This window comes from Pan paniscus, chromosome 18 (genome assembly GCF_029289425.2).
Source record: "Pan paniscus chromosome 18, NHGRI_mPanPan1-v2.0_pri, whole genome shotgun sequence".
In the NCBI taxonomy this organism is placed as follows: Eukaryota; Metazoa; Chordata; class Mammalia; order Primates; family Hominidae; genus Pan; species Pan paniscus.
The window spans coordinates 91,489,744-91,505,107 of NC_073267.2; the positions used below are offsets into that span (position 1 = coordinate 91,489,744).

Below are 15,364 nucleotides of genomic sequence, written 5' to 3' on the forward strand. Positions count from 1 at the left end.
ACCTTGGGCAAGGTACTTAAACACCCTGTGCCTCCAATTCTTAATCCATGAAATGGGCATGATGAAATGACACCTACTCCGTGGGGTTGTTAGAAGAATGAAATGAATTAGTAAGTGCTCAGAACAGTGTGTGGGGCCGGGCACGGTGGTACATGCCGATAATCCCAGCGCTTTGGGAGGCCAAGGCAGGTGGATCACTTGAGGTCAGGAATTTGAAACCAGCCTGGCCAAGATGGTGAAACCCTGTCTCTACTAAAAATACAAAAATTAGCTGTGTGTGGTGGCCCGTGCCTGCAATCACAGTTACTCGGGAGGCTGAGGCAGGAGCATCACTTGAGCCTGGGAGGTGGGGGTTGCAGTGAGCTGAGATAGCGCCACTGCATACCAGCCTGGGTAACAAAGCAAGACTCTGTCTCCAAAAAAACAAAAAAACAAAAAAAAAAGAAAAGAAACAAAAAGAAAAGAAGAAAACCAGTGTGTGGCAGGTAGTAAGGTTTACTTTTCTTCTAGTGACATTTACTGTCTTCCTTAGGAAGCTGGTTCAGTGGGGCTGTCGACCACAGGTACCAACCCTGCCCTCCCCTACAGAGTATGTGACACAGGCACAGCCAATCACTGCATCCCAGTGCTTGGACCAGTCACAGTGTCAAGGGTGAGCATGTGACCCCAGCAAATGAGCACATCCCTGGGGCTGGCGTGCAGAGGCTCTGGGAGTAAAGCTTCCTTTTCCCTGGCCAGGTGCAGTGGCTCACACCTGTAATCCCAGCACTTTGGAGTCCCAGGCAGGCAGATCGCCTGAAGTCGGGAGTTTGAGACCAGCCTGGGTGAAACCCCATCTCTAATAAAAGTACAAAAAATTAGCCGGGCGTGGTGGTATGCGCCCGTAATCCCAGCTACCCAGGAGGCTGAGGCAGGAGAACTTGGGAGGCATAGGTTGAACTGAGATGAGATAGTGCCAGTGCAGTCCAGCTTAGGCAACAGAGCCAGACTCCATCTAAAAAAAAAAAAAAAAAAAATCGAAACCAAACCAAAACAAAACCAAAGCTTCCTCTTCCCACTGTGGGTGCAGAGGCCTGGGGCTGTGGTCAGCATCCCTAGCACATGGGGCTTAAGAAGAATGAAACCAACCCATTGAGGGTTCTCTTGAGTCCCTGGATCCACCTTGCCTGCCAGCCAGAATCCTCCCTGGAATTCCCACAGATGTGAGACAGTGAATCTCCCAGTTTGCTTAAGCAAGTTTGAATAGAATTCTAATCCATGCACCCTTTGTGCCCCATAGAGCAAGAGGGGTTCCCCCAAGGCAGCCCCCTTCCTCCATAGACCAGCACTCTTGGCCTTTGTTTTGATCCACCTGCTGCCCGACATCCAGGCCCAGCCTCACACCGAGACACTGGCCCACTCTCAGGGAGGTGGGTCCTCCAGGTCTGATGTGATTAGAGCTCGCTTACAAGAGGAAAGAAACAAACTTGTATTAAATACCTACTGTGTGCCAGGTATTGTGCTGGGGCTTTGAGGTTATTTTACTTGTATTTTACAGATGAGGAAACTATAGCTCAGAGAGGTAAAGTGACTTGTTCAAGCTCACACAGCCAGGAAGTAGAATCGCTTCTATTTGAACCCAGTCTGGTTCCAAAGCATCCACTATATCATATGGCTTATTACTTGCAGGAGGAAGATTTTTTTTTACATAAAAAACTTTTGCCCTTTGGATTTTCCCCAATTTGTACATATTTATGGGTTACAGAGTGATATTTTGATACACATATAAAATATGTAATGATCAGGCTAGACGTGGTGGCTCACACCTTTGATCCCAGCCTTTGGGAGGCCGAGGCGGGCAGATCACTTGAGGCCAGGAGTTCAAGACCAGCCTGGCCAACACGGTGAAACCCTGTCTCTACTAAAAATACAAAAATGAACTTGGTGTGGTGGTGCAAGCCTGTAGTCCCCAGCTTCTTGGGAGGCTGAGGCAAGAGAATCGCTTGAACCTGGGAGGCAGAGGTTGCAGTGAGCTGAGACTGTGGCACTGCACTCTAGCCTGGGCGAAGAGAGACTGTCTCAAAAAAAAAATGTATAATGATCAAATCAGAGTCATTATCATATCCATCACTTCAAACGTTTGTCATTTCTTTGTGTTGTGAACACTGAAAATCTCTTCTAGCTTTTTGAAAATATACAATAAGCCATAGTTAACCATATTCACCCTACAGTGATGCAGAACGCCAGAGCGCGTTCCTCCTACCTAGCTGAAATTTGTGTGCATTCACCAACTTCTCCCTATCCTCCCCTCCCTCCTCCCCTTCCCAGCCTCCAGTATTCAAAATTCTACTCGCTTCCTCCATGTGCTCAACATTTAAACACAGATTTTAATTGTGGTAGAAAGCACACAAAAGTTACCATTGTGGGGGCGGGGAGGGGTGTTGGCTAAAATTGAAAAGGTAGCAGAGTACCTCTCAGTCAAAAGATGACCTAGAGAGTCCATTACTCCAAGTACATAGTACCCCTGTAAAATAGGGGTTAGGTCTCATGCATGCATTCAACCTGCTAGGTGCCAGGCAGTGCTCAAGGAAGGGCCTGACTGGGATGAGACCAACGAGGGCTCCAGGTGCAGAGTTGAGGATGGTGCTGCTTCACAGGTGATGACCCTGCCTGTGTATGACTCTAAGAGTGACTGTCATCTTCCATCCTACTCCTGGGGCCCAGCCTGTTTCCCTGGAGCCCCAGCCCCCATGCAGGGTGAAGGAGGGTTTAGATGACTTGGCAGAGTCTTAGTCCAGCCAGGGAAGGAATGTCCCATGCACTACCCCTGAGAAATGACTCCATCAACAGTGGTTTGAGGAGCGCTTAGTATGTGCTGGGAACTGGGGTGGACAGGAGTGACCACAGGCATCCCACTGCTTTCAGGGAGCTGGTGGGGAGAACTCAAGACAGATGATAGCACATATAATCATTTGTTACCCCACGGTGGGTGCTATGAAGGAAAGAGCCAGGTGCTAAGAGACGGGAGTGAACAGGGGCCGGGAGCCTCACTTCCCATCTGGCCAGACTTCCTCAGGTTCTGGGACCCAGCTTCACAGGGCCCCTCGTCCTCCCAGCTTTGAAGTTCTTATCATTGGTCCCGCTCCTCTTGTTCTTCCAGACGTGTGAAGAGGGCCTGCTCTGTGTCATTATCAACTTGCAATAACTTAGTGTCCCATTTCATCTTTTTGGTTCTCAATACCTGCTTCACAGTTCACCTATTATGTTTTATCGACAGAAGAACCAGTCTAGCTGGGTTCAGTGGCTCGTGCCTGTAGTCCCAGCACTTTGGGATGCTGAAGTGGGGGGATCACTTTAGCCCAGGAGTTTGAGACCAGCCTGGGCAACATAGCGAGTCTCTGTCTCTACTAAAAAAGGAAAAGAAAAGACAGAAAAGGAAAGGAAAGGAGGAAGGAAGGAAAGGAAAGGAAGAAAAAGATAGCTGGGCATGGTGGTGCACACCTGTAGTCACAGCTACTAGCGAGGCTAAGGTGGGAGGATCACACGAGCATGGGAGGTTGAGGCTGCAGTGAGCCACAGTAGCACCACTGCCCTCCAGTCTGGATGACAGAGAGAGACCCTATCTCAAAAACAAAAACAAAACAAAAGAACCGGTGTGCTCTGTCTCTTGACTGGACCGACTGGCACAGACTTGCTGGAACACTGGTCACCCAGGCAAAGAGCCCAGGTAGAGCGACCTGTGTGGTCAAAAGCCAGGAGGCTGGAGGGAGTGAGGGACATTCCCGGAGCCAGAGGCCAGAGGGGCCAGAGGGGAGTGAATGGGGTGAGGTTGGGCTCAGGAATAGGCACCTCATGCACCCTGAGCTGATGAGAACCAGGCTTAGGGCTTTTATTGGAACTGGTGGGTTAGGAGATCCTCTCTCTTGTGGATGTGAAGCCAGGAGAAAGGAAAGCTGCAGCTATGCAGGGCTCCTGTGGGAGACAGCCTGCCTGGAGGTGAGGCCCACCCCAAGGGAGGGAGAGTGGCGAGATGAAGAAAGACTAAGTCCCAATGACATTGTTGGAGCCCCTTGATCCAGCTGTGACTGTGGCCCTGGGTTTTCAGTTACATGAGGGGATAACCTCCTTTTTTTTCTTTTTCTTTTTTTTTTAAGACAGAGTCTTGCACTGTTATGCAGGCTGGGTGCAGTGGTGCGATCTGGCTCACTGCAACCTCCACCTCCTGGGTTCAAGCAATTCTCCTGTCTCGGCCTCCCAAGTAGCTGAGATTACAGGCATCCGCCACTGCACCCAGCTATTTTTTTGTATTTTTAGTGAAGACAGGGTTTCACTGTGTTGGCCAGGATGGTCTCAAACTCCTGACCTCGTGATCCACCCGCCTCGGCCTCCCAAAGTGCTGGGATTACAGGCCTGAGCCACCGTGCCCAGCCAACTTCCCTTTTTTTGTGTGTGTGTGTGTGAGATGGAGTCTCACTCTGTCGCCCAGGCTGGTGTGCAGTGACGTGATTTCGGCTCACTGTCAGCTCCGGCTCCTGGGTTCACGCCATTCTCCTGCCTCAGCCTCCCAAGTAGCTGGGATTACAGGTGCCCGCCACCACGCCTGGCTAATTTTTGTATTTTTAGTAGAGACAGGGTTTCACTCTATTAGCCAGGATGGTCTCAATCTCCTGACCTCGTGATCTGCCTGCCTTGCCCTCCCAAAGCGTTGGGATTACAGGCGTGAGCCACCGCACCCAGTCCCCCAACTTCCCTTTTTGATTAAAACAGATTGAGGTGACTTTTCTTCTCACTTGTAACCAAAAAAATTCCAAATCTTTTGGCACTCCATAAATAGCCGTCATGATGGTGAAGCTGGTGGGGATGATAAGGGGATGATAAGGGTGAAGCTGGTGAGGATTTTTTTTTTAAGACAGTCGTGCTCTGTCACCCAGACCATGGCTCTCTGCAGCCTTGACCTCCTGGGCTCAAGTGATCTCCTACCTCAGCCTCTTGAGTAGCTGGGTCTACAGACATGGGTCACCATACCCAGCTAATTTTTGTTTACAGGCAAAGTCTCACTATGTTGCCCAGGCTGATCTTGAACTCCTGGGCTCAAACAATTCTTCCGCCTCAGCCTCCCAAAGTGCTGGGATTACAGGCATGAGCCAGTGCTCCCAGCCCAGGAATTGGAATTTTTTAGAGCATCTGGAGAGGTGAAAAAGGGGGCCAACAGGCTGGATGCTGCAGGAAGGAAGGGGAAAGGAAGAAGGGTTGGTTTTTCTGGATTCAAATTGTCTCATCTTAACTCCAATCCTGGACTTTAAAAATAATGTTATGCAGTGGAACCTTTTTCCTGTTGATTCCATATACATTCAGCAAAGAATATAAGATGATTAAGTGCTGGTTGTAAATGACCTCCAGCAATGGGGCTGGGTTTTGCATCCGGGTCACTGCAGGGCTGAACTAGAAAAGGTTGTGTTGGGTAACCCAGCCCAAGATTCAATCTTGATTGGTCTAAGCCAGTGGTGGCATTCCTAGCCTCCCTCCCACTGATTGGCCGGGAAGGCCATATGACCTAGTGCTGACCCATGAGAGGTAAGGAGAGTTGCCGGAAGCCTTCTTGGATGACCTGTGGCCACAGGAACCTCTCTTTTTTGTAAGTTGCAATATCCCTTAGGGTTGTCACTGAAAATCTTCATGTTTGACCATCCTCTGCCTCTCCCAAGTTGAATTTTGCTCAGTTTCATCCAAACAACAATGACTATAACTCAGGGTTGCATTCAACATATTTAACAACCGAGATAACATGGACCCTGACTAACTAATAGCCACTGGCCACAGACTGCAGGCCATATGGTAATTACCAGCTGGATGTCAACCCCAAGTCTGCTCCCTATTATGGGCTGCATGTGGTTGGCTCCTGGGGATACAGAGATAAATTATGCGCATTTACTGTTCTCAAGGTGGGCAGTCTGGTAGCTTCTGTAAGAAAAAGTAGGTTAAGTCTAGAATGCCAATGTTTCGCATTTTCCCTGTAAATCTCAGGTTCTGACCTTGGCTGACATTAGGGTCCGGGGGAGCTTGGCCCAGGCTGATTCAGCAGATCTGGAGGGGCATGGGCATGTACGTTTAAACAAAGTCCCAGCTGGGAACCTCTGCTTTCAGCTATCCATTCAGAGGCCGAGTTCAGGGGCCAGACGTTATTCCTGAGCCTCCTGGCTGTCATACAGCGAACGACCTGACTCTCTGTAGGGGCGAGACTAGCCCATTCAAAGGTGCGTCCTTCCTTTTTCTTTAGAAGGGACCAAGTGTGTAAAGGAGGAAGAACAAGGGTGCACTTCTGGGGACAACATAATGTCACAGAACCAGGGAAGGAATTTCATGGCCCCTAGAAAACTCAACAGGCAAGAGGATGCCAAACTCGAATGGAACCTCTATTAACCCCAAAGTCAGACAGGACCAGCCCATGGGTGCTCAGGGCACTGTGGCACAAACAGGGCCGGCCTGCTGGATAAAGGGAGGTAGAAACGCTTTCAGCCCTCCCCGGTGCTTCCCGGTTTATAACTTCATCTACTCGTGACACGTGGGGGTCCGCCGCCGCCACTGGCAGGGTGCCTTGAGTGCTTGAGTTTTCGCCCCCAGCGCAGGTGGAGAACCCAACTCCCAGAAAACATCTGGGGCGGAAACGGAAGCATGGCCGCAGCGGTGAACGCACTGCATTCTGGGAAATGTAGTCGAAACGGCCGCTGGGGCAGAGTGAGCACCCACAGTGGTGCCTTCTGGGGAGGGTCGTTTTCACGTAGTCCAAGAGCCAGGGGTGGGAGCCGCGGGGCTCTCACCCCAGCGCCGGGAGGGGATGAACAACTTTTGGATTTTGAATTTAAGTGTAGGATTTCGTTTTGTCAGTCTCCAACCCTAACACCCAAGGAGGCAGAGAATAAGAGCAATATACACTTCTGTGATGCCATTCATGTCTGCATTGATTATTTCTCCGTCGAACTTGAGTAAACAGGCAGTTTAACCTCCCAAGCATCTGTAAAGTGGGCATATTAATAATTCCCACTTCTCAGGCTTGATAACATCAATCAGGTAACTGGTACAGTGCCTGACACACCTTCATTGCCCTCTTCTCTTGGAACCAGTGGAGCCTACAAAGCAAACAGATGTGCTTTGTAACCAGGAGTATGAATTCTGCTCCAGGAGAGCACGGGGGACTTTGTCATATTTTGGGAGTTATAATTTCATTAAATTCCAGCCAAAATTCATAGGCAAAAACGTAAGCAAATCTTGTCACATAAAGGGATTCAGCAAAGGTACACCAACCACCTTGCTAGCCAGGACACAGTGAGATGAAACTTAAAAGCATATGACAAGTTTCTGGGGTCAAGCATTCTCAGACAGTACTAGTGATAGTATTAATGGGTTTATCCTCTATAAAGAGTAATTTGGCAATAGCTTTCAAAATTACAAAGGCATATATGTGCAGCTTCAGTGATTCCCCCTCTAGGAATTTCTCCTGCAGACATACTCCAAGATTTTCAAAATGACAAAAGTTTAAGAATATTAATGGGACTGGGCGCGGTGGCTCACACCTGTAATCCCAGCACTTTGGCAGGCTGAGGCGGGCAGATCACTTGAGGTTAGGTGTTTGAGACCAGCCTGGCCAACATGTTGAAACCCCATCTTTACTAAAGGTACAGAAACTAGCCTGGCGTGTTGGTGGGTGCCTGTAGTCCCAGCTACACGGGACACTGAGGCACAAGAATTCCTTGAACCCGGAAGGTGGAGGTTGCAGTGAGGTGAGATTGTGCCACTGCACTCCAGCCTGGGCGACAGAGGAAGACTCTGTCTGAAATAATAATAATAATATTAATGGTAGTATTGTTTTTTAAATAAATGATTGGAAGTCATCTAGACATCTGTGGATAGAGGATGAGTTACATCAATTGTGATGTATCCATATACTGCAATACCATGCAACCATTTAAAATAATGAGGTGCAACATCACCTATATAATATTCTTGCAAAAAAAATGTTTAACCTAAATCTATTATGAGGAAAGAAACAGAAATTCAAGTTAAGAGAGATTTGCAAAATGCCTGGACGCTCAAAAATGTCAGTGTCATAAAAGACAATATGGACTGGCGGACTGTTTTAGATTACAGTAGACTAGAGACATGACTGTTAAATGAATGACTTTTTTTCTTTCCATTGTTTTTTGAGATGGAATCTCGCTCTGTCACCCAGGCTGGAGTGCAGTAGCGTGATCTTGGGTCACTGCCACCTCTGCCTCCCAGGTTCAAGTGATTCTCCTGCCTCGGCCTCCCGAGTAGCTGGGATTACAGGCACCTGCAAGTACACTCAGCTAATTTTTGTATTTTTAGTAGAAACAGGGTGTCCCCATATTGGCCAGGCTGGTCTCGAACTCCTGACCTCAGATGATCCACCCACCTCGACCTCCCAAAGTGCTGGGATTACAAGCCTGCGCCACCGCACCCGGCCAAGGCCCGTAGTTTGAGATAGCCTGGCCAACATGGTGAAACTCCATCTCTACTAAAAATACAAAATTTAGCTGGGCTTGGTGGCACATGCGTATAATCCCAGCTACTCAGGAGGCTGAGGCATGAGAATTGCTTGAACCTGGAAGGTGGAAGTTGCAGTAAGTCGAGATGGTGCCACTGTACTCTAGCCTGGGCGACAGAGTGAGACTTTGTCTCAAACTTAAAAAATTAAAAAAAAAAAAACATGAAAAAAGAAAGGTGCAGAGCAGAGTATGCAGAATGCTGCATTTCTGTGGAAATGCTCAAAGACTGAGTCTGAAAGGAGACACAAGAAAGAGGTGACTAAGGATGTCTCGGGGAGGAGAACTGGTTTGGGGGAGGGGACATTAGGGGTAAACAGGGGACTTCTTGCACTTACCCTTTTAGACCTTTTGAATGGCATACCATGTGCCTGTATAAACTATTCAAATTGCAAAAAAATAACTTCAAAGAAGACTGTTTCTGGGAAAGCACTTGTGGTCAGAAAACCCCAGACTTGGATCTCCTATTCCCCATTTGTAGACTTGACGGTAAACCCAAAACAGAAGGAAGGAAAGCCAGTGACTTTCATATCTGTTTCCACATCTTATCCTCATTACAACCCTGTGAACCAGTTAGGTTTTATCTGGCACATTTGACAGATTAGGAAAATTGAGGCTCAGAGAGGCTCGGTGAGATGCTGGCAGAGCTGGGATTGAAACAGTCTTGACTATGACTGTACCTGGCTCCTTCCCTCCTGCAGGGGACCTCTCCAGGCACCGAGGCCTGTGGCGGATGGTGGCAGGAGAGAGCTCAGGGTGGAAGATGTGGGTGCGGTTTACTTCCAGGCTGTGGTGCTCACTAAAGCTGCTTTCCACTGAGACTTTCACAAGGGGGCCCCTCAGTCAGGAAACAGCAGTCTAGGATGCCGGGCAGCCAAACCAGGGTTTGATTTACATGTTCTCACACTACTGGTTGTGTGGTTTATTTGGGAAGGTAGGAGCTAACTCAGTCAAAGATCCTGTTCTCTGAACCCATCTGGGTTGCTTTTTAACATCTCTATAATCCCTGAAGATGTAGATGTTTAAAAATCACTTGATTGATTTTTGTCAAATTATATGCCTTAAACAAACCAAACTTTTTCATTAAATAAATTATATTTTATTTTTTATTTTTTTGCGGTGGAGTCTCATTCACTCTGTCATCCAGGCCGGAGTGCAGTGGTGTGATCTTGGCTCCTTGCAACCTCTGCCTCCTGGGTTCAAGCAATTCTCCTGCCTCAGCCTCCTGAGTAGCTGGGATTACAGGCGCCTGCCACCAAGCCCAGCTAATTATGTGTATTTTTAGTAGAGACGAGGTTTTACCGTGTTGGCCAGGCTTGTCTCGAACTCCTGACCTCAAGTGATCCATCCGCCTTGGCCTCCCAAACTGCTGGAATGACAGGCGTGAGCCACTGTGCCTGGCCTTCATTAAATAAATTTAAAGAAATAGATAAGTGTTACCAATTCAAGCAATGAAGTATTTGGAGGGCAATTTGGTGTTTCTGTCAAAATTGTTTTGGTATGTGTCTAGCATTTACACAGCAAATGATTTATCTCTCCCTGTGGATATACTCACCCCACTGTTCAAGGATACATGTCCAAAGATGCATTGCTTATGAAGCAAAGACACAAACCTAGAAAGAGCTGAGATGTCCATCAATGGACAGCTGCTTCACTTAACTGTAATCCATCTGCGCGGCGGAATGCAAAGTACCATGGTTGAGAAAAAGAAAGCTGGCTGGATTTGCTGACCTAGAAAGAGATCTGCAATATACCGTTAAGTAAAAACAACAGTAGAATAATATGATTCCATTGTGGAAAAAAAAAAAAAAAGTTAAAAACACATAGAGGTATCTATGTTTTAGCAAACATAGAAAACAATGTATAAGATCCAGCAATTTGCCTGGGCGTGGTGGCTCATGCCTGTAATCCCAGCACTTTGGGAGAACGAGGCGGACAGATCACCTCAGGCCAAGAGTTCGAGACCAGCTTGGCCAACATGGTGAAATTCCATCTCTACTAAAAATACAACAACAACAACAAAAATTAGCTGGACGTGGTGGCGGGCATCCGTAATCCTAGCTACTCAGGAGGTTGAGACAGAAGAATCCCTTGAACCTGGGAGGGGAAGATTGCAGTGAGCTGAGATCACACCACTGCACTCCAGCCTGGGTGGTGATAGAGTGAGACTCTGTCTCAAAAAAAAAAAAAAAAAAAATCCAGCACAGCAATCCCACTTCTGGATATTTACCCAAAAGATTTGAAATCAGTTTGTTGAAAGATGTCTGCACTGTCAGGTTCATTGCAGCATCATTCATAATAGCTGAGTTATGGAATCAACCTAAGTGTCCATCAACAGATTAATGCATAAGGAAAACGTGCCACATATTTGCAATGGAGTACTATTCAGCATTTAAAAAGCAGAATGGGGACTGGAGTTTTTTTTTTTTTTTTTTTTTTTTTGAGATAGAGTCTCCCTCTTTTGCCCAGGCTGGAGTGCAGTGGCATGATCTCGGCTCACTGCAAACTCCGCCTCCCGGGTTCAAGCGATTCTCCTGCCTCAGCCTCCCGAGTAGCTGGGACTACAGGCGCCTGCCACCACACCTGGCTAATTTTTTGTATTTTTAGTAGAGATGGGGTTTCAACATGTTAGCCAGGTTGGTCTTGATCTCCTGACCTCATGATCCACCCACCTCAGCCTCCCAAAGTGCTGGGATTACAGGCGTGAGCCACTGCACCCAGCTTTTTTTTTTTTTTTTTTTTTTAAACAGAGTTTCACTCTTGTTGTCCAGACTGGAGTACAGTAGTGCAATCTTGGCTCACTACAACCTCCACCTCCAGGGTTTAAGTGATTCTCCTGCCTCAGCCTCCTCAGTAGCTGGTATTACAGGTGCATTCCACCATGCCCAGCTAATTTTAGTATTTTTAGTAGAGATGGGGTTTCACTATGTTGGCCAGGCTGGTCTCAGACTCCTGACCTCAGGTGATCCACCTGCCTCAGCGTCCCATAGTGCTGGGATTACAGGCGTGAGCCACTGCCTCCAGCCTGGAACTAGAGTTTGATGGCCAGGGAAATTCTGTCATTTGCGACAACATGGATAAAGGTGGAGAACATTATGCTAAGTGAAATAAGCCAGGCCCAGAAAGACAAGTATCACATGTTCTCACTTATATGTGGAATCTAAAACAGTCAAACTCATAGAAGCAGAGAGCAGAATGGTGGTTACAGAGGCTGGAGGATGGGAAATGGGGAGATGGTGGTCAAAGCATACAAAATCTCAGATAGGAGGAATATGGGGTTTTTTTGAGACCTATTGTATGGCGTGGTAAATGTCATTAATAATACAGTATGGTACATTTCAAAATTGCTAAGAGAGTAAATTCAAACAGTCTCATCACAAAAAAGTTAAGTGTTTGAGGTGATGGATATGTTAACTAGCTTTAATTATTCCACATTGTATTCATAGATCATAATGTCACTTTTTACCCTATAAATATGTGAAAGAGTCCAGGGTGCAGTGGCTCACAGCTGTAATCCCAGCACTTTGGGAAGTCAGGGTGGGTGGATCCCCTGAGGTCAGGAGTTCAAGACCAGCCTGGCCAGCATGGTGAAATCTTGTCTCTACTAAAAATATAAACATTAGGTGGATATGGTGGCAGGCGTCTGTAATCTTAGCTACTCGGGAGGCTGAGGTGGGAGATTTGCTTGAGCCTGGGAGGCAGAGCTTGCAGTGAGCCGAGATTGTGCCACTGCACTCCAGCCTGGCCAACAAAGCAAGAGTCTATCTCAAAAAATGAATATAAAAAATATATAATATGTGTATCTAATATATATAAAAGAGCTAGGATTTGAACCTGCAACTCTTCACTGTGATGTAGGCCCCGTCTATCACGTATGAACTATGAGCCTGCTGAGTGCTGGGTGCTGAGCTGGGAGCTCCCACTGTACCCCAACACTGCGTCTCAGAATTCCCTGATGCTGGAAGCCTGGAGGCCCTCACAATTCTAGGGTGTTTTTAGAATATCATTGTGGGGTGAAAGCAGGTTCCAGCTTCCCCAGGTGGAAGGTTCCAAGAAGCACCCGGCCAGCTCTGAGAAGTACCCGGCCAGCTCCTCCACTCTGCCTGACAGGGAGGGGACTGTGAGGGTTGGGACATGTCCTCTTTTAAGGCTCTCTCTTGCTGGCTTCTGACCACTTCCTCTTTTTCCTGGGGCGGAGGCGGCTGGCCGTGGCAGCACTAATAGCAGCTGGGGGCGGAGCAGACCTCCAAAAACCCTCCCAGAGTGGCTCAGCCCCTCGGCTGAGGGCAGGAGAGCAAGAGTCCACTTCAGCTTCCATCAGCTCTTCCCCTGAGGTCTCTGTGAGCCCCCAAAGGAGGGGCTGGGAGAGATGGTCCCCTTAGCTCCCCCTCCCCAGCCAGAACAGAATCACTGACCCTGAGGCTTGGCCTGGGCTGCATCTGCTTCCAGCAACTTCCATGAAGGACGTGACTGTAGACCGAGGCCCACTCCTTGCACAGCCAGGGCCCTCAGGATGCCCAGGGAAGTGAGGGCCAGTGCTGGAAGCTCCAGCCTAGCACTGGGCACCTCCCCGGTGAGTGGCTGCTGGGGGCAGAGCTGCCAGCAGGGAGAGGACAGCTATGAAAGACGTGGCTCCAGGCCTTGCACTGCCACCTGTCAACTCGGGGCTTTGGGCAGGCTGCTTTTCTCCTTTGGGCCTCAGTTTCCTCATCTGTGTAGTGGAGACCAACCATGGTACTTCGAAGGTCTGTAGAAATTCCTGGTACACAGCAAGTGCTTAATAATGGTATGAGCTACTATTAGCTAGTGCCTGTGGCTCAGTCTGAGCTGTCCAGGGTGCCCCACCAGCTTCTGCTGAGGATGGCCAGTGGCAGCTCAGCTCTGCTCCCGGCCTCGCACCCTTCCACACCCCCTCGGCCCTGCCTCTCCCCGCCACCTCAGCCTGGCTTCCCACCTGTGGCAGGTGCAACCAAGCTCAGGTCCACACAGCACGAGCTTTAGTTTTCCCACTCACAGCCCCATTGAGCCAATTTGGTAAAACATCCACATTGGTCATTGGTGGGTTATGCCAAGTTCAGCATTGTGTTAAAGTCCTGGCAGGTTTTTTTTTTTTTTTTTTTTTGTATTCTGGTTAAATATATATAATATAAAATTTACCATTTTGACCATTTAATTTAATTTTTTTTTTTTTTTGAGATGGAGTCTCACTCTGTTGCCCAAGCTGGAGTGCAGTAGTGGTATCTTGGCTCACTGAGGCCTCCACCTCCCAGGTTCAAGCGATTCTCCTGTCTCAGCCTCATTAGTAGCTGGGATTATAGGCACACATTACCACGCCCAGCTAATTTTTGTATTTTCAGTAGAGAAGGGTTTCACCATGTTGGCCAGGCTGACCTGGCCTCAGGTGATCTCCCTGCCTTGGCCTCCCAAAATACTGGGATTACAGGCATGAGACACTGCACCCAGCAGTGCTGACTTTTGGGAGGGGATGAGGGAACCAGGAGGTGACAGATGCCACAGCCACTAATGCAGATGCCACAGCCATGACTGTAGGATGGGGAAAATATGAAGGGAGCTCAGCCGTTTTATCTCCAGGAGAAGCGGCTGGAGGGCTGGGAGAGGGCCTGGGGAGTGGGAAGTGGCTGCGGAGGTGAGACTCCCCCATTCCTGGGCCAACAGCCAGGGCTCCATGGTGGGGCTAGATGATCCCACCTTGGGTGGAGGCTGAGCCTGTGGGAGGCGCTGCCCTGTGTCTTCTCTTGCCTGGCCTGGCCGCCATCACAGGCCCACCCCCTGGGAGAAGATTCTAGGAGGAGAGTCCAGGCCAGGCCTGAAAGGACTTCACTCCTTGGTAACTATCCCTCAGGGTTGGCCCAGTGACACAGGTTCTAGGGACCCACTTCTAGGTTTGCCGACTCCATCTCCATCTCCGTCTCCACCTCCACCTTAGTTGAGAGGGGATGGAGAAGCTTCGTGGGGAAACTCTGCCCTTCTCCACCCATCCCCACCTCCTTCCCTTCCCTCCCCATCTCATTCTCTCCCCTCCCCACCTCCTTCCCTCCCCTCCCCACCTCCTTCCCTCCCCTCCCCCACGTCCTTCCCTCCCCTCCCCACCTCCTTCCCTCCCCTCCCCAACCTCCTTCCCTTCCCTTTCCCCCTCCTTCCCTCCCCTCCCCACCTCTTTCCCACCCCTCCCCACCTCCTTCCCACCCCTCCCCACCTCCTTCCCACCCCTCCCCCCTCATTCCCTCCCCTCCCCACCTCATTCCCACCTCTCCCCACCTCCTTCCCTCCCCTCCCCACCTCCTTCCCACCCCTCCCCCCTCATTCCCTCCCCTCCCCACCTCATTCCCACCTCTCCCCACCTCCTTCCCTCCCCTCCCCACCTCTTTCCCACCCCTGCCCACCTCCTTCCCACCCCTGCCCACCTCCTCCCCTCCCCTCCCCACCTCCTCCCCTCCCCACCTCCTCCCCTCCCCTCCCCACCTCCTTCCCTCCCCTCCCCACCTCCTTCCCTCCCCTCCCCACCTCATTCCCCCCCACCTCCTTCCTTCCCCTCCCCACCTCCTTCCCTCCCATCCCCACCTCCTTCCCTCCCATCCCCACCTCCTTCCCTCCCCTCCCCACCTCCTTCCCTCTCCTCCCCACCTCATTCCCTCCCCTCCCCACCTCATTTCCACCCCTCCTCACCTCATTCTCCTCCTTTCCCATCTCCTTTCCATTTCCTTTTGCCTTTACCTTGTACCAAGCTGGGTGGTGATCCACTTGGAAATTCACAAAGCAGTGCACAGCACTTCACAGTTTGTCAAGGACCTGGTAAGGTGTAG

General features: G+C 49.5%; 1 protein-coding gene across 1 annotated transcript in view; it reads left to right on the plus strand.

The window, feature by feature from the left end:
* Positions 1 to 5,546: 5,546 nt before the first annotated feature.
* PLCG2 (phospholipase C gamma 2) overlaps positions 5,547 to 15,364 on the plus strand; it is a 212,438-nt gene continuing 202,620 nt past the window's right edge. Inside the window, exon 1 of the mRNA XM_055100814.2 lies at positions 5,547 to 5,614. The gene's annotated coding sequence lies outside the window, so the exon portion shown is untranslated. The remainder of the gene's footprint in view (positions 5,615 to 15,364) is intronic.